The sequence below is a fragment of the Pinus tabuliformis genome, chromosome 6 (genome assembly GCF_031772625.1).
Source record: "Pinus tabuliformis cultivar Carrire ecotype Pingquan chromosome 6, CPIR1, whole genome shotgun sequence".
In the NCBI taxonomy this organism is placed as follows: domain Eukaryota; kingdom Viridiplantae; phylum Streptophyta; class Pinopsida; order Pinales; family Pinaceae; genus Pinus; species Pinus tabuliformis.
The window spans coordinates 631,050,015-631,070,427 of NC_142292.1; positions in this window are offsets into that span (position 1 = coordinate 631,050,015).

The following is a 20,413-nucleotide window of genomic DNA, read 5'->3' on the forward strand; positions in this document are numbered from 1 at the left end:
TTCATTATATTCCTTTCAATGTTATAATACATATTTATACATGCCAAAGCATCCAATACCATGGACCAAAAAACCATCACGTCCAATACCATGGATCGAAAACCATTGCATCCAAAAACATGTGCGAAAATCATGCACAAAACAATAGGTGGTGTCCGCCCATCCTAAAGTGGGGTTACGGGTATGCCTCAAACCCCATGTGACCACCCCACCCGCCAGCTACACAATAGGCGCAATGAAGGGGGGCTATGCCCCCCCTCTAACCCCCTAGTTAACTACATGGGCTAGTCATGGAAACAATATAACACAACCCAACATTCTCCCACTTGTTTTTCACTTTCTATAGGGGGCCAAAAGAGAGCTTAGTCATTTTTCCAGCCCTGAAATGCCCATTGTCTCTCTACACCAAGAGAGCTTCTCAAAGCTCACAAATTTTGTTAATGCATCTGTATTATTCTTCATAGTGTACACGTTTACTGACAATACCTTTTTGTCTTCTATCATATCCCTCACGAAGTGATACTGAACATCAATGTGCTTTGTCTTTGAATGATATGAGGGGTACTTTGCCAAGAAAATTGCACTTTGGCTGTCACGGTCTATCCTTATAGCTCCCTATACTAACCCCATACTTGAACACAATCTCTACAACCAAACTGCTTCCTTGCTTGCGTGAGTGGTTGCCATGTATTCTACCTCTATAGTTGATAGTGCCATTACAGATTGTTTCTTACTCATCCAACTGACTGCACCTCCAAATAGGTTAAACACATACCCACTTCTAGATCTTCTCTCATCCAGATCTCTAGCCCAGTCTGCATAAAAAAAGCCATGAATATCCAACATTCTGTCCAATCTTGATCTTCTTTGGTAGCACAAACCATAATCACTAGTGCCACGCAAATACCTAAAAACCTGTTTCACTGTTGTCCAGTGCTCCTTCCCTGATTTTGACATAAACTTGCTCAATACTCCCACTGCATGTGCAATGTCTGGTCTAGTACAGACTATTGCATACATCAGGCTACCAACTGCACTTGCAAATGGAACACAGGACATGTCCTCTTCCTCTTTTTGTGTCTTGGGACACTGTTCAGCAGATAACCTCACACCTACAGGAATAGGAACCTTCACTGGTTTACTATCCTCCATATTAAACCTCTGCAGTATTGTCTCGACATAATTCCTCTGGTTTAACTAGAGCTTCCTCTTTTCCTGATCTCTTTTAATTTCCATGCCCAAAATATGGTTTGTAGCACCAAGATCTTTCATGTCGAATTTGGAGGACAATTGAGTCTTCAAATCCTGGATAATTTCTTTGTCATTTCCAACCAGCAACATATCATCCACATACAAGACCAGATAAACAACACGGTCACCAATTAATTTGAAATACACACAGTGTTCTGCTTTACTTCTAGTGAAGCCAAGTCCCCATATAAATGTATCAAATTTTTGATATCACATCCTTCGTGACTGTTTTAACCGATACAGAGACTTATTTAACTTGCATACCAGTTCTTTCTTACCCTTCTCCATAAAGCCTTCAGGTTGCTTCATGTATATTTCCTCTTCCAAATCCCTATGAAGAAATGATGTCTTCACATCCATCTGTTCTACATCAAAATTAAAAGCAGCAGAAACAGTTAAAAGTAATCTAATAGAAGTTACCTTGGCAACAGGAGAAAAAATATCACCAAAATCAATTCCCGACACCTCGGAATAACCTTTTGCTACCAAAAAAGCTTTGTATTTCTCCACTTTTCCTTCTGCATTTGTCTTCTTCTTGAACACCCTTTTTCTACTAATGGGTTTCCTTCTAGCCAACAACTCCACTAGATCCCAAGCCTCAATTTTGTGTAAAGATGTAATTTCATCAACCATGGCCTCTTTGTAGAGTTTTCCATCCTCTAAATCTACTACTTCCTTCATATTTCTAGGATCATCGTCAGTAATATATAAAGAAAAATTTAAACAGAAAGCGGATGGACTATACCTTTCTGGCTGCCTTCTTTCTCAAATTGATCTTCTCACACCTAGAGTTTTTGGCTCTTCATCTTTTGATTCCTCCTCTGTTGTAGAGTCTGATTCTTCCTCCTTAAGCTCAAACTCTATCTTCTCAGGTTCCTTTGGTTAGACTTCATGTTTAATAACATATTTTACCTCTCTGAACACCACATCTCGGTTGTACACAACCTTCCGTATGACTTGGTTCCAAAGCTTATAACCCATTAAACCATTCTTATATCCAATAAAGATGCACTTTCCAGATTTACTATCGAACTTGGTTCATTTCTCCTTTGGAACATGTACATATGCATCACATCCAAATACCCTCAGATGTGAAAGAGAGGGTTTCTTACTAGTCCATACCTCTTGAGGAGTCTTATCCTCCAATGTTGATGAAGGTGGCCTGTTGACTAGGTAACATGTGGTATCCACCACCTCTGGCCAGAATTCCTGTCTTAACTCAACACCACTGAGCATGCTTCTTGCCCTTTCCATCAACGTCTTGTTCATTCTTTCTACAACTCCATTTTTATAAGGTGTATATGGAGTAGTCTTCTGCCATGTTGTACCACACTTCTTATAGAATTCTTCAAATTCCTTACTGCAAAACTCTCCACCGTTATCTATCCTCAGCACTTTTATCTTCTCTATTTTTTTTTCACCAGAGCCTTAAATTCCTTAAACCTGTCAAAGACTTTAGATTTCTTCTTAAGGAAATATATCCATGTATTCCTTAATAATTCATCTATAAATGATTCATAGTACACAGACTTACCTAGTCATGGAACCTTCAGATGTCCAAACACATCACTATGCACAAGCTCTAATATCCGTTTCGCCCTCTTACCACCAAAGGGAAAACTCACCCGATTTTGCTTCCCATATACACAATTTTCATAGAAATCAAAATCCAAAGAGCAATTACTCATACCTTCTTCCATACTTTTACCATGAAGTATTAGAAGGCCCTTCTCTCCAATATAGCCAAGCCTTTGATGCCACAACATGGTCTCTTCTCCAAAGACCACTAGATTTTCTGCTCCACTTTTAGGAACCACAGAACTGTTGCACCCATCAACAACAGTTCTACCTTGCAGGTTGCATAGAGTTCCAATCCGAACTCCTCGCATCAATACCAGTGCTCGTTGAACCATCTTACAGGTATCCTTCTCAAACACTGTTTTTACACATGCATCATCTAGCTTTCTTAGATAAATTAGATTTCTAGCCAATGCAGGAATATGTAGAACACCCGAAAGTGTTCTAACCCTTCCACCTTGTAACTTCAACTTTAACTTTATGTGACCAACGATTCTCGACTTCCTATCACCACCATTGTATTTCTCATACTCGCCAAACCACTCTCTATGAGGAGTGAAGTGAAAGGACACACCTGAGTCAATCAACGATGCCTCATGATCTACATGTGTACTTAAAGAAGCTAAGTACACATCCCCACCTTCATCTAATGTGGTTTTTGCCTTTGCAGAAGGAGCATCATCAAATCCATTTCCTTTTTCAATAGCTTTAGATTCACAGTCCCTTTTGTAGTGCCCTTCCTTTCTGCATTACCAACACACCACCTTTACAGGTTTTCCTAGAGATTTAGATCTCCCTCTATATTTAGATCTCCCACTCGATGACTTATTTTTGTTTCTATTCTGGGACCGCCCTCGCAGAGATAAGGCATCACCATTTTGACTCTCCATATTTTTATGTCTCATCTCCTCAGTCAGCAAGGATAAGACTATTTCATCAAAATGCAAGGCAACTGCATTGCTACCTATTGCAATAACCAGACTATCCCATGAATCTGGTAAAGTACACAAAAAAATAATGCACTTATCTTCATCTGAAACTTTAATATCAACAGATACTAACTACCTTAACAAATCATTAAATGCGTTCAGATGCTCTATCACCAAGTCTTTATCTTTCATCCTCAGGTTATACAACTTTTGCCGCGGGAACAATTTATTCACCAGAGACTTAGATTGGTACAAAGTCCCTAACTTGTCCCACAAAGCCTTTGTTGTAGATTCCCCTGATACATTCAGAAATATTGAATCTGAGACACACAATCATATTGTCCTCTTTGCCTTCTGATCCAACTTCTTCCATTCTTCATTGGACACTCTCATTGGTTTAGTACCCAAATCTACCATGACCCATTGATCTTTATCCACCAATAGATCCTCCATCTTGAGTTTCCACAACTCAAAACTCTGACAATTAAATTTCTCCATCTCTATCTTTCCGCTGCTCGCCATCTTCTTTCACCACCAGAATCGATCTTGGAGATCTCCCACTGAACAGGGTCCACCATAGGCCCTAGTGAAACCCCTCAGCAACAAAGGCATCCCCTTGAAGCCAAAGCAACTCTGATATCAAATGTAGGTTTTAACCCCATATAGAAATTACCTACATATGAATTCTAAAACACATAAAATAAACAATGCAAGAGCATAACACATAAAACACATAGACATAGATATTTTCCCCTGGATCCCAAAACCGGGACTACCAGCTTGATTTTTCATTATATTCCTTTCTATATCATAATACATATTTATACATGGTGAAGCATACAGTACCATGGACCAAAAAACCATCACGTCCAAAAACATGTACGAAAACCATGCACAAAACCATAGGTGGGTCCACCCATCCTAACATAGGGTCCAAAACCAAAATTTTCTGGGGTGCTACCCTAGACCCCATAAAGTGGGATTATAGGTACGCCTGAAACCCCCTATGACCCCTCCCCCCTCCCCCCCGCCCCCCCGCTACACAATCGGTGAATCGAATGGGGGCTCCGCCCCCCCTCTAACCCCCTAGTTAACTACGTGGGCTAGTCATGGAAAGAATATAAGACAACCCAACAATCAGGATTCCATTGAAGTATTGTGCTAATGTCCTAGCATGATCTGGTGAAATCCGATGAGTTCCATATTATCAGTCTTAAATTTTATTCATAAACATAATGCTTTTACAACATTTCTTCCTTGCATTATGAATATTGTATTATATTAGTAGAAAGAATATGAAATTCAAATTACCTACATGAAATAAATGCATATAATGAGTCTTGATGTCTTTTTATAAACATAGTGCTTTTAAAACATTTCTTTATTCCTTGAATTACAAATATTTTATTGGATTAATAGAAAGAATGCATAATTTGAATCACCCAAATGAAATTCATGCATAAAGTATCACCTAAGAATGGTATTTTAGAGATTTTCCTTATTTGACATCCATGAAGTTGTAATAATCATTAGACTTGGGTACTAATGAAGGGATCTCAAGCATATTGTTACAAATCTTTTCAACTTGCAAGCCACATATTAAATCCAGGTTACCTACAAATTTGCATATGCCTGTGCCTGAAAGTTTAACTATAAATCTGCATATGTGAGGCCACATAAATCCAAGTTACAACATTTCTTCCTTTGTTGCAGTATGAATATTTTATTGGATTAATAGAGAGAATGCATAATTTAAATCACCTACATGAAATACAAACTCTAGACTGGTGGCCTCTCTTAAATCTGATTTCTTTGTTGTTGTCCCACCTAGAAAGTACTTGATTTCGGCATTGGAGGATAAAAATCAGTGTTCTAATGCATATAATAAATATTAATGAACTCGAGGTCATGTGTAGAAGGAAGCTCAACATACTTTGACCTAAGTATCCAAGTGTGGCTGCAACAATGGTGGTTACAAGTGTTTTTCCATCTTCCAAGAGTTTTCCAAGACCTTAGTCTCATGCATGTGCCTCTGACCTTTCATCCATGAGTACCTTGTTAGACTTATGTCACGTTGGAAAATTATATGGGATCACAGTCGTGATGCAAGTAACCTAGGCCTCGACCTGCTCCAAGTGCTATATTCAATCGGGCCATTTAGTTTAAATATGGAGTAGGTGGTTTGCAGAACAAAATCATAAACCTTATAAGTAGGAATACATAATGGTTGCAAACTATGGCATGAATAAAAATATTCATTTAATTTTCAAAGTACTAACCATGGATAAATTCATTTAAGATTCTCGTGAGACAGAAATAATATAGAAGAATTTTAGCTTATGGAGATTTACAATAACTGTGCAAATTAACAATATTCATGCATTTAATGCTTCCCAAAATCTCCAACTCCCTCTCAAATATCTGATTGGATGCTACATCACACTTCTCAATTTTATTCATTCTCAATAAGTTGTTATTGTCCATCACCAACTTCTACACAGTTCCAAATCCCCTAGAATCAGTGATGTCTGTGCCATCAAGAATCTCTATATTTTTTATAATATCCTGAAATGTGCATGGAAAATCACCATGCAATGTAATAGTCTACATTTGAAAAAGGAATTTTCATCTACCACAATCCAATGTTTAGAAAATTGCCAGAGAGGGAAATGATTTGTGAATATCATTCCTTAAAGATTTCCTAGAACATAAAAAATGATCAAAGAGAAAAAATGTGTTGATATATATGTTGGTGTCCGAGTGTGAGTAACTATTCAACTATTTTTCCACATTTAATTTATCAATCCAAGTATGTATATTATTTCAAGGTAACACACAAATTATATGCAGTTAGAAATGACACAATCCAATCAACAATCTTAGGTTCAGTAACTGAGTTAACTAAAGAACCACTCTGACAATAAATAAGAATTTATTGTAGAACTATAAAAAGCATTCACAATAATTAATTAAAATACGTTAATAGAAATCGATTAAACCAACATAAATAAGATAACAACACACAGAAATAACGTAGCACCTGAGCAGAAGAGTGGGCCCAACTCTCTGACCAAGGTTGTGATGGATTCACAACATATAGAGAGAACAACAAAATAACTTGCATTGAATTAATTAAATCGTCTTTTTTTACAATCGCAATCTCTTGCACGGCTAACCTTGATTCAGAGCATGGAAACCTTCTTATAAAATACTCAGAGAAAATTGTCTCTCAATCTCGCATCTAATGCCTATAAATATACAATCATTGAAACGGGCAACTAGTTGCCAAGAGAGAGAAGAAGAAAGGTCTAGAGTCACTTCAGTGAGTCACTTCGAAGTCACTTCTGTGATTTGCATCTGTGACTTTTGACCACTAAATCTGCGTAAATAACAAAATTAATAAGTCGAATAGGTAAAATATCTGTGACTATTACATCATTAATTAAACATTCCAGGAATAAAATCGAAGAGGGTTTTCCTTGTGAATTTAGAGTGATTAGTGAATATAAATGATACAAAGGAGTGAGAGAGAGGGTAAAAATTTAAGGAAACAATATGCAGTTTTGGCATCCAACATCCCCCCCTAACTCATCTTTCCGCATGCCCTCATGCAGCTTGCCGTCTCTTCATATATCGGTTGGATTGGCTATGGTCATCATGAAGCTGAGCAAGGTTGTATTCCTCGGCCATCTTTGTCCCTAGAGGTTTATATTCTTTTCTCATAAGGACATCCTTCCACGAATCAGTTCTCACATTGTATACTAGTGTGCAATGCTTATTGACAACCAAATAAGGGGAAATTGAGACCTCATCCCCATCCATCTGACCCAACAGGTCTAAATGCAGGCAACAAAACGTTGCACTCTTTCTAATGGTCATGCAAAATTGGGTGCTCCAAAAGGTTCCCTGTTTCTGATAGCTGATGACGACATAATCCATCTCCTTTAACAATTGTCAAGGGCTTCATCCTAGAAAGCGAATATATGTCTCGCATAGAGCTCAGTATACCATCTCTGTGTTTCTAACATTCGTTCCTTAGATCCCTCAATCTATAGAAAGTTGGTGTGCTTTTTATAAATAGTCACTGACTCACCATTCTCCTTCCTTATCATCAGTGGCTTTATAGATTGATTTTCTTCAAAAGTATCACAAGCCTTACTCCATTTAAAATGGTGTAGGAGGTGAAGGCTCTCAGGTGAACATCTCCCACAAATGTAATTGGATTGAATCTCTGGTCATCCTTCAGGAAATAACCATGCATTTAGAGTTCAAACATCAAGTGCTGCCTCACAATATCATGGATTCATATAATACAAAGGAACTGTATGCAATCTTGAATCTCATGGCTGATCTCCTTGTAGATGATTTCCAGGAAGAAGAAAAGGAACTTCTCATGAAAAAACAAAGTTTATCTATGGGAAAGACGTTGACAAGCCAATAGTTGATGTGCTAGGTTAAACATATGTTCCTTATCTACCTTGAACACTTGTATCTTCCCTTCTAAACCATTTATCTTCTTCTATCATTTCTCTTGCATCTGCCTTGCTCTATCTAACTAGTTGACATACTTAGTAATAATATTGGTGGCCTGTTCTCGAACCCTCTCTATCTCCTTCCTTTATTCATTCATGATAGATTTCCATTTTTGAATTTCAGTAGCTAGGAAGAATTCTCGGGTCTCGAACAACTGTTCCACAAGACCAGTCTCTGTAGCAACAGAAGTTCTGGGAACATCTTCTGTCTAGATAGGTACTGAGGAGACCTTGACCTTGGGCTTCATAACCTTCCATTTATCCTTCCTTGTCTTCTTCTTTAGCTGAGATACCTACTTTTTGAGCTTCCAAACCTCCATCTTTAGACGCATGGTTTCTCCAAGCTAAAGTTGGTACCTTTGCTTGAGAGGTGGTCTCCTTTTCTCACACTATTCTATCGACTCCTGTTTAACAGTAAATTCATTTCATAGCCCTAGAACTGCTTCAGATAGTGGTGGATTGCCATTAAAGGCATCAATTGACTCCTTTACTAGGTCTACCTTACTTGATTTTCTATCCTCGGGAGCACTTTCTCCCTAAAATCTTCTCAATTTAGGAACATACGTCACCTGGATAGTGCCTTCATTGACTGCCCTCTCCTCCAATCCTTCTACCAAAATTTCTTTTTTGGCCTGTCCTTCAAAAAGCCCTTGCTGGGAATTTGCAAGTGATGAACTGACAATGGTTGTGCCCTCCTTCGAGCTGATGAACTTCAATATGGGAGGAACAACAATTTCTTCTATTAAACAACGAGTGGAATAGACCTTTCATGGTCCTCTTGGCATTGTTGTCTGAAAAGGAGAGTGGGGGATATTCTCCACTTGGTCTATATTGGTCCCATCTGCTGCATCTAACTCTTTTTCTTCCTTGCCCTCATTTCTCAATTGGGCTGAGCCTTCTTCATGCATTTCCTCTTGTCCTACTATCGACATTGGTTCTCGCAGAATAATGTCAACCTTAGGGTTTGTGTCATCCACATATTCCTGCGCTGACTGAGTTGGTGGTGGTTCTTGTGTGACACCCCTACCCATTTCAACATCCACATCTGTTTGAGAAATTGATGTTGGTTCTTGTGTAACAACATCACTCGTCAGCTCCTTGACTGAAATTTCTTCTCCTTGTGCTTCATTAATAAAATTTGATTCCTATAGAACAATATCAACTCCATCCATTATTTTTATTTCTTCATCGATAGGTTCCACAGGAGAGGCTGGTTGTTTCGTGACAACCTCAATTGTATCACCAATCATTTCATCCACTTCCATTTCTTCATTAATAAGCTCCACAGGTGGGGATGGTTCTTGTGTGGCAGCCTCAATTGTGTCACCAACCGTTACCCACACTTCCACTTCCATTTCTTCCATCTCCTCTTCTTCTTTATCCATTTCCTCGGGATATTCTTCTTCTCCTGCTATACTAGCAGGGGATGTTGGTCCTTCCTCTAATTGTTCTAGTTCTTCTTCTCCTCCTGCTGGTATGGTTATTCCTCTTTCATTTCCTCAAGCTCTTCTTCCTCTTCTACTATATCAATAACAGATGCTAGTTCTTCTTCCTCCAATTCCTCAAGCTCTTCCTCTCTAGTAGTTATAATAGCTATTACTTCCTCCTCCGTCATCTCAAGGAATTGTGCCCATGGGGCCTATAATTGGGTCAATGCATGCATGAACAGCAATGTAACTAGTCTGTGATTTGTGAAGACCACCAACACTTTTGCGTGAGTGCTGAGTAGGCTGCACCGTAAGTTGGAGACTCTTCATCAAGAAGAAAGACATGTTTAGAGAATGAACTTATGCCTGCAGGAATAGAAGATGCGCTAGAATTTTCAAGTGATATTTGAACAAGGTGGTAAAACACCCTTCATGGGTTATATATTTCATGGCAGAGCCTGCTACCTCATTCCATGGATGCGAAAAGGAATTATGGTCATACCCCCTTCCCTTGAGGAAAACACTTTCTCCATCCTGCAAAAATAATTCTGGTAACTCTGGCAGTGGAGCCTTCCTTGAGAACCACTTTTGTAGATGCTTTGTTAACCCACTGACCTCTGTAATGTCCTCTTTTGTATTGGGAATTTGTAATCCTCTAACTTGCAAGAAATTATCGTCAATATTCATCATGAATTCTACCATGATCCCCTAATCGAACCCATGTAATTTGTTGAAATAAATGTGCCATCCTGCCTCTACGAAGACATGCCATGCATCTACATTGTTGTGGACCAAGGTTGTATCCTTAGGTTAATGACGTACAACCAGTCCACCCACCCTGTAGAGACTGTAACAACACTTTCGAAGTAGAAGACCATTGGGGGGAGTGACAAAAACCAACTTCTTTCTAGTAATAACGTGGTAAAAAAAATGAATGAGGTGATGACAGTAAAACTGTAGGTGATTTTGCGAGAAGTGAAGAAAATCATGGTGAATTATGGTGAGTACGATGAATGGTGTGATAATTAGTCCTCATTAAATGAGGAGGTACATGTTTCAAATCCTAACGCATGCCAATGATTATGCAAACCATCGCAAAAGGTTTAATGGTGGTGATGGATTAATCATTAGTGTGATTTAATTACACTGTCGTTAAATTATGGCAGAACTCCCCCAACTTATAAATAGTAATCCACGCCATGTCAGTGTCTTTTCCATGTAATATTTAATTAAATACGTAAAATTCAATGGAGACATACCTCGCGACCTACCTCGGAGAAGTGAAAATTAGCAGAATGATGATGGAGTAACAACATCTGAGGAGTAACAACATCCAACACTTCGAAAATTTTCAGGAGTGACAACATCCAACACTTAGAAAATTTTCAAGAGTAACATCCTCAGTGGAGTAACAACATCTGAGGAGTGATAGCATTGGCAGAGTAACAACATCTGAGGAATAACAACACCCAATGAGTAACAACATCTGAGGAGTAACAACATCTGTGGAGTAACAACACGTAAGGAGTAACAACATCCCAGGAGTAACAAATTCCAGGAGTAACAAGACCCAAGGAGTAACAACATTTGAGGAGTAATAACATCCGAGGAGTAACGTCAGCCAAGGAGTAACAACATCTAAGGAGTAACAACATCCAAGGGGTAACAAAATTCGAGGAGTAACATAATCCAAGGGGTAACAACATCTGAGGAGTAACAACATCCAGGGAGTAACAACATCCGAGGAGTAATAACATCTAAGGAGTAACAACAACCCAGGAGTAACAACATGTGATACTTAGAAATTTTTTCAAGTAGCAACAATAGTGGAGTAAGAGCACCCCAAGAGTAACAACATCCAATAATTACAAAATTTCTATTAGTAACAGTAGGAATTACTTAGAAAATTTTCAAGAGGATCAGTATTAGTGGAGTGACTATCCCAATTACTCAAGAAATTTTTAAGCTCCTCAATTATTGCACCCCACTAGTAGCTCCTACAAAAGGAAAAACAAGTGAGAAGTAACACTATTTTATCTATATATATGTATGCATTTTTTTTTTTAGTTCAAGGGTGCAGAGGAGGTATCTTCGACACCAACAACCTTCAATCTAGATTTTTCAAAAAGACACTACAAGAAAAAATAATATTGGTGAGGGGCGAAAAATCTCACCATAAGCTCATTGGCGATGATCAAAAAAGCATTCATCATAAAAAACTGGACGTCACCAAAGGTGGCATCGCCAAAAGTATAGTTGTTGTAGTGACATAAAAAGTTCTTCATCAATAATGATTTATAATGACGGATAATGACCATCACCATTTCATATGAGCAATGGTGATGGACCATAGCCTCCGTCACCAGAAACTGAACATCACCAAAGGTGGCATCTCTAAAAGTATAGGTGTTGTAGTGACATTCAAATTTCATCACTAATAATGATTTATAATGATAGATAGCGACTGTCACCATTGCATATGAGCAATGGTGATGGACCATAGCCTTAGTCACGAGAAACTGAATGTCACCAAAGGTGGTGTTGCCAAAAGTATAGGCGTTATGGTGACATTCAAGGTCCATCACAAATATTGATTATAATGATGGATAGTGACTGCCACCATTTCATATGAACAATAATGATTTATTGTGAGGGATCTTAATGGCCATCACCATTGGCACATATATATGGTGACGTTCATTGGCCGTCACCAAAAGTCACATTGCTAGAAGTATAGGTGTTGTGGTGACATTCAACGTCCATCACGAATAATGACTAAATGATGGACAACGACCATCACCATTTCATATCAACAACAATGATTTATGGTTATGGACCTTTGAGGGTTGTCACTATTGATGCGTATATATGGTGCGTTCTTTGACCATCACCATTTCATATTTTTGGTGAGGGTCGAAAAATGTCACCAAAGCTCATTGGTGATGGTCAAAAGAGCCTTCATCACCAAAAATTGATTTTCACCATTCCATATGGATGTCAGGGCACGATGGAATCAAACCACCAACCTACTGCTTGTAAAGCAGGTGTTGTTCCATTGAGCTAACACCCATTAAAGAATTATATTTTTTTAAATTAGACCTTGAAACTTCATAAATTGTATACTCTACAACTTTCAATAAAATAAATTCTCAATAATATTTTACTAAACAAACAAAGCAACATCAAATATGTAGGTCCCTACATAATGGTTATTGAAGTTATGAAAATTGGGCTGAGGGAAAAATAGTTATGTATAAGAGAATCAATATGTTCAATTGAATACTCAATTAGAAGTGAAACTCTGAAGATATTTATGACCTATAAATGACCCATAACTATCAAACTCACGAAATATTGTAAAGGAAATGTCATAAGTGGATATCATATGGAAGAAGAGGAGGTAGGGACTTGGAACTCTTCTACATCTTGCCATGCCTTAGTGCTTGGCACATATTAGCTTGTTTGACATGTCTTCATACTATCTGACACATCTTGGCATGCCCTACCATTCCCTAACATGCCTTGGCAGTCATGGCCTCACAACTAACATTGCATTTTTCCATGACTTGGGAACCTTACATTCACTAGAACACCTTGGCACTCCGTAGTTGTCACACCCTCTATTATCCTCCATAATGTCCCAGGATAATGAAGAGCTCGACAGAGGTAACCACAAACCAAGCTTTTAGTTTGGTAGTTAGCCCTACCAAACCAAAGCGGGATCTCTCTAAGAAATCACAACAAAGAGATGACTGGAATGTAAAGGATTGTAGGCTAGATAGCTAGGGTCAAGTGGGTTTTTGGAAAATTTAGGGACATGGAACTCTATCCATCAGTGTCTTGTCTGGAAGGGACTTTATCAAGGAGGCAAGGACCTGGAACTTTGTCTAGGATAAAGCACCTAACATGCATGACAAAATCTCCCTAGAATAGAGTACCTCCTACCTAGAAGAGTGTCCCTTGATCAAAATATGGAACCCTTGTCTACTGTGCACTTTTCTTAAAGATAAATCTGTGCATAAAATAGTACTAAGAAAAACACATAAATTAAGAAAAGTGAGCATCTAAGTCAAAATATAAAAGTATAATAAATATGGCTCTATATAAGTTTGGGAAACACTAAAAAATCATGCTTTCATACAACAATAATAAGATGCCTAAAATCGATGTGATTCTTTCATCGTTGTTATACCCTCACAACGAAACTGGAATCTGTAGCATGTACCACAAGGTTGTATGTATTTTTTGAAGGTGTAGATTGAAAGGATATGCTGAGATGAAGTACTATTGAAGGAGAAACACCTTCAAAACAATAGATAAAGTGTATTGTGAATTCAACCCATTTTCACACAGACCAAGGCTGCTACTGGATACACTTCTATGTTGAATGGAAACTATAATGTATTGTAGTGTTGTTGAAGGAAAAACCCCTTTAGTGCAACACAGATAAAACTCTAATAGATATTGTCACTACGGCCTCAGTTATCGATGATCTCATCAATATAGGTAACAACTTTGATAATTGAGAAACCCAAAGGTAAGAGGCATAGATAATTTGAAATGATAGATTTGGGCATACTTTGTTATTGTTTAGGAGTGTTAGTGTAGAAAATGCAAGGTAACTTGTTGCGTCTTTATGTCATAGGCCAAGGATGCGAAGAAATACATTAAATATTAAATTGCATGGTATAAGTCGATTGCAATTTATTTTAAAACAGGAATGGAATTCTCCTTCTGCGGATTCTAGTCTAGTGGGTATAACTTTAAATAAGAAACTGATAGTTACGGGGTTGAAATTGTCTCACAATTCATGAAAGGTCACAAATTTGTTCACTAGAAAGAAGTAGAGTGAGTTGTCAGGTTTATGGAAGGGAACACCCTATTCGCAGGAAGATAACTTGAAGTTAGTTGGGCATATTATTTCTTGTCTTCCTGTATATGTTTTCTTTGAAAATATAACCACATCCAAAGACTCAATAACAACTCTGGTAAAGTTTATAGATATGAAGCACTTTTTAGAAAACCCATTTCTTAATGACAATTGAGTGAGGAATATGTTGAAGGATTCAATCTTGCACTCAGCCATAACAAGGAACTTGGAGTATCCAGCATCTTGCCAACAAACCAACTCCAACCATAATGTGAAAGGCAGGTTAACTGTGAAACCTCTTTCCCACTTTGTAGTATTGTTCTCTCTTGAATTCCAATAGGTATCTGGCTACTTAGATTCACAAAACTCGTGTCAGGTAAACACTTCATGCTACAATTGTGATATGCAAGCTTGACACACACTCTAGTTTCCCTCTAAAAGAGCGCAAGTCAAAATATTATGACAATATTAATTGTAATTTCATCATACAATATTGAGGTATTTCATGGAATAAACAATATACTATCAATGCATTAATGAAGAACTCAAAATAAATGAATTTCTTATTGCTACAATAGCACCTCTTGGGATTCTTGGATAAAGAACCTAACCTGCATGGCAGAATCTTCATATAATAGAGTACCTCCTACCTAGAATTGTGTCCACTACTCAAAACATAGAACCCTTCTCTACTATGCACTTTTCTTAAAGATAAATATCTGCATAAAAAAAAAACTAAGAAAAACACCTAAATTAAGAGAAGTGAGCATCTAAGTCAAACTACAAAAGCATACTAAATATGGTTGTATACAATATTGAGGTATTTCATGGAATAAACAATATACTATCAATGCACTAATGAAGAACTCAAAATAAATGAATTTCTTATTGCTACAATAACGCCTCTTAGGATTCTTGGATAAAGCACCTAACTTGTATGACAAAAGCTTCTTAGAATAGAGTACCTCCTACCTAGAAGTGTGTCCCCTGCTCAAAATATAGAACCCTTCTCTACTATGCACTTTTCTTAGAGATAAATCTGTGCATAAAACAGAACTAAGAAAAACACCTAAATTAAGAAAAGTGAGCATCGAAGTCAAACTATAAAAGCATACTAAATATGCCTAAAATCGATGCACTTCTTTCATATCTACTACAACATCATAGGAAAACTATAATCTACAACATGTATCGCAACGCTGCATGAATCTACTAAAGGAGCAGACCGAAAGTATCTACTAAGATGAAGTATTGCTGAATGAGAAACACCTTCAAAACAACAGATAGAGTCTAATGTGTATTCAACCCATTTTCACATAGGCCAAGGTTTCTACTCGGTACACTTCTCCCCTAAATGGAAACTACAGTGTATTGCTACTCTATTGGAGGAGAAACACCTTCAGAGAAACATAGATAAAAGTATAACATATATTGTCACTGTGGTATTGGTTGTAGAAGTTCTCATTAATATAGGTAACAACTTCGATAATTGAAAAACCAAAAGGTGAGCTACATAGATCATTTGAAATGATATATTTGGGCATACTTTATTATTTTTTAGGAGTGTTAGTATAGAAAATGCAAGGTAGCTTGTTGCATCCTTATGTCATAGACCAACGATGAAAATAAATACAGAAAATATTAAATAGCATGGTACAAGTCGATTGCAGGTTCTTTCGAAACAAGAATGGAGTTCTCCTTGTGCATATTCTAATCTATTGTGTATAGATTTAAATAAGAAATTTATAGATATGGGGTTGGAATTCTCTCATGATTCATCACAAGTCCCAAAATTTTTCACTAGAAAGAAGTAGAGCAAGTCATGAGGTTTATGAATGGGAACATCCTATTCACAGGTGGATAACTTCAAATTAGCCAGGCATACTTCTCTCCTCTTCTTGTACATGTGTTCTTTGAAAATCTAACCACCTCCGAAGAATCAAGAACAACTCTAGTAAATTTTATAGGTGTTCAATACTTCTGAGAAAACACATCACTTAATGACAATTGAGCAAGGAATATGTCAAAGGATTCAGTTTTGCACTCAGTCATAAAAGTGAAGTTGGAGTATCCAACATCTTGCCGGCAAACTGACTCCAACCATAATGTGAAATCTAGGTTAACTGTGAAATCCATTTCCCACTTTGTAGTATTGTTTCCTCTTGAATTCCAAAAGGTATCTTGCTACTTGGATCCTCAAAACTTGTCCCATGTAAACTTTTCATGATACAATTGTGATTTACAAGATTGACATGAAATCTAGCTTCACTCTAAAAGAGGGTAAGTCAAAATATTATGACAGGCTTAACTATAATTTCATCATACACTGTTGAGGTATTGTATGGAACAAAAAATATACTATCAATCTACTAATGAAGTGCACAAAATAAACGAATTTCTTTTCGCTACAATAGCGCCACTTTTGGGATTCTCTAAGGAGCCACTAATTTATACACATTTGGAATATTTAAATGGTCTGCAGAAAGATTAAGCAATGGTAGTGATCACTCTTTACCCTCCCATGTAAGGTCGATATAAAGTGAGGAATAAATTCACTTAAAAGTGAGTTATATGCCTGAAAAATAGGAGTCTGACTCTTCAACTCTAATTTAGTGGAAAGGAAATATTCAACTGTAAATTCTTGATCTTCTACAGTGTAAATTTCTAGATAAATGGTTAGCATAAATCTGTCCATTGTCCACATATCCCAAAACACCATGTATTTTTGGACTCTGGTTGTGTGTAAGAGAGGGGAGATCACATAAATAATCCATTATCAGAAGAAAAAGTTAAAGCACAACATTATATGGAGAATTTTTTTAAAGTTTTATTACAAACCTTAGAAAGTTTGAAAGGACATAACTAAAGCTTCCCTCTCTCTAGGAAATCAGACATGTAACATGTTACCTACAAAATCCTCCCATTGAAGCTACTTGATCCAACCTTCTTTACTTGTCCCTTTCCTTCCTTTGCTTTCCTTATCTTTCCTTTCCTTGCTCGATTTCTCATTTTCATTCTCTTCTCTCTATTTCTGAAACTAATTCCAAAGGAAAAATGACAAAATGCTCCAAACTGATCCTCTCATGTCTCTTTATTATTGATGCCTCTAATTTATTAATTTTCCTTAATTTTACTTCAATTTTCCTCCTCATGCAAATCTATGACCCTTCACCTCCATTATTTCCTATCTTCCTTTAGTTTCATAAATAAATGCCAATTAATGCCTCTTTGCATTTTCCAATTTCCTTAGCTATAAATAATCCAAAAGTGACACCCATTAAGATGTTTTTCCCAACATTCAGCTTGGAATACATGTACAATGACCTTGGTCTTATTTTTCCTTTATTAACCTTGATTAAATTGAATTTTAACCTGAGGCTATTACAACCCCCCCCCCAATTAGGAGAACATCGTCCTCGATGTTCTATGACACCTATGACTAGCAAGACCACTGAAAACCAACACATACTTCTTATAGAGCTTTATAACTTAGATCGATGTAGTATTTACAATAATAAACATACATAAATATGTTCATATACCAAAAATCCTTTGCCTCATCTGACAAATAATGAAGGATATATAGAATGCATCTGATCATCCATCTCTAATGTATATTTAGAGCCCAAACTTCTTACGCTACACTTTAACTTGCTCAATTTCTCTGTTTTGGATCACGAGTTGTTTCTACTAATATGTAATGAGGTTCCATATGGAATTATCCTTTTGGTTCCACCTACAATACAAACTAGTCAATCATGTGATTAACATCCTTCACATATATCTTAGGAAATGAAATATGGAAAACATCACACAATTTCATTGTCGGAGGTAATGCAAGTATGTAGGCCACTCGTTCAATCTTATCAAGGATCTTAAAAGGCCCAAAATATTGAGGAACCAACTTAGGACATGATTAAATCTTCAAGGATATCTTCTTGGGCTTGATGCACAAATATACATGTTACCAAACTTTAAGCTCCTTAAATGTCCTGTGATGACATACATAGTTCTTCTACCTGTCTTTTTTTGCCTTTGTATTCTTCTTGATAACCTGCATTTCCTGTTCCATATCTGCCAACATGTATGGTCCAATAATTACCATGTTCACTGGATCACTCCAGCTGATTAGAGTATTACAAATCCACCCATAAAGTTCCTCAAACAAACTCATCCTCAAGGACTCATGATACACATTATTGTATGAAAAATCCACCAGTGGAAGATACTCTTCTCACTTCCTCTACCATTGCATGACATAAATCCTTAGCATATCCTCTAGAATCATGTTAACACTCTTTTTCTACCCATGTATTTATGGATGATATGATGTAATGAAATCCAAATATATCCCCAAACCTAAAACACACCCCTTCCATAACTTGGAAGTGAACTTGGCTTCTTTGTCTAATACGATCTTCTTAGGAACACCATACAATATCATTGTTTCTTGATGAATACTTGAGCTACCTCACTAGCTTAATTAGTAGATTTCATTAGAATGAAGTGAGAAACCTTGGTCAACATGTCGACCACAACCATGATGGAAAAAAATTGTCTCGATGTCCCTGGAAAACCTGTAATGAAATACATGGAAATGACCTCCCATTTACACTCTGGAATCGAAATCAATTGCAATAAACCACCTAGATTCTTATGCTCTAATTTTACCTACTGACACTAAAAACACCTTGCGAAAAAATAAGCTACATCTTTCTTAATATTTGACCAATAGTAGAACTTCTTCACAACTACCAAACTCTTTTAATATCCCAAGTGACTTGAATATGAATTAACATGAAATTCCCTCAATATAAGTTTCTTGATCTCATTGTTGTCTGACAAATAATTCTTGTAGGTAAGTCTCACTAAATCATATACCATGATATGATAATTTACATCATCTTCACCTATACCCTGCTACTGTAACCTGTGCTTAAGATATTGGTATCTTTTATCCTGATGACTAGCTTGCAAGGTCTACTCCTTAGAATACATCCCATATGAACTCATATATGCTATGTGATTCACTTGCATTCTCTTGCTATGAGCATCTGCAACCCTATTCTCCTTACCCTTAGTGGATGATCTTGAAATCAAACTCACTAAGAATTACAAACCATCTAGATTGCTTAGAATTTAGATTAGGTTGGTCAACGAAGCATCTCAACCCACTAAGATCACTCATCAGATAAACCTTCTTTTAACAAGGTACTTCTTCCACATTTTCAATTAATGAATGATCGCTACCAACTCAGGATAATGAGTCACATAGTTCTCCTCATGCTCATTCATTTTCATTGACTTATATCATACCACCTATACTTACTCCATCATAACTCCACCAAGTTCTCTCTTGCAAGCATCTATACACACCAAAAACTCTTTATCTAGATCTACAATCTTTAGAACTAGAGAGTTTGTAAGCATATTCTTCAACTACCCAAAACTAGCTGCACATTCTTCTGTCCATTCAAATTCCTTTCCTTTGCTCTACAAAGATGTAATAGGATACACAATATGTGATAATTTCTTGATGAAATTCATGTAATAACTTGTTAATCGCATGAATGATTTGATTTCGTCCACGTTCCTAGGAGATTCTCATTCCATGATAGCTATGATCTTTTCTGGATCCATTGTTATGCCTTCCTTGGAAAAACAATGTCCCATGTAATGAACTTATGACTGAAATAAAATTCACTTACTAATATTGACATACAATTGATTCTCTCTCAACAATTTTAACATTGTTGTTGTGTTCTACATGCTCCTCTTGATTCTTAGAATATATGAATATATCATCAATGTATACTATCACAAAAT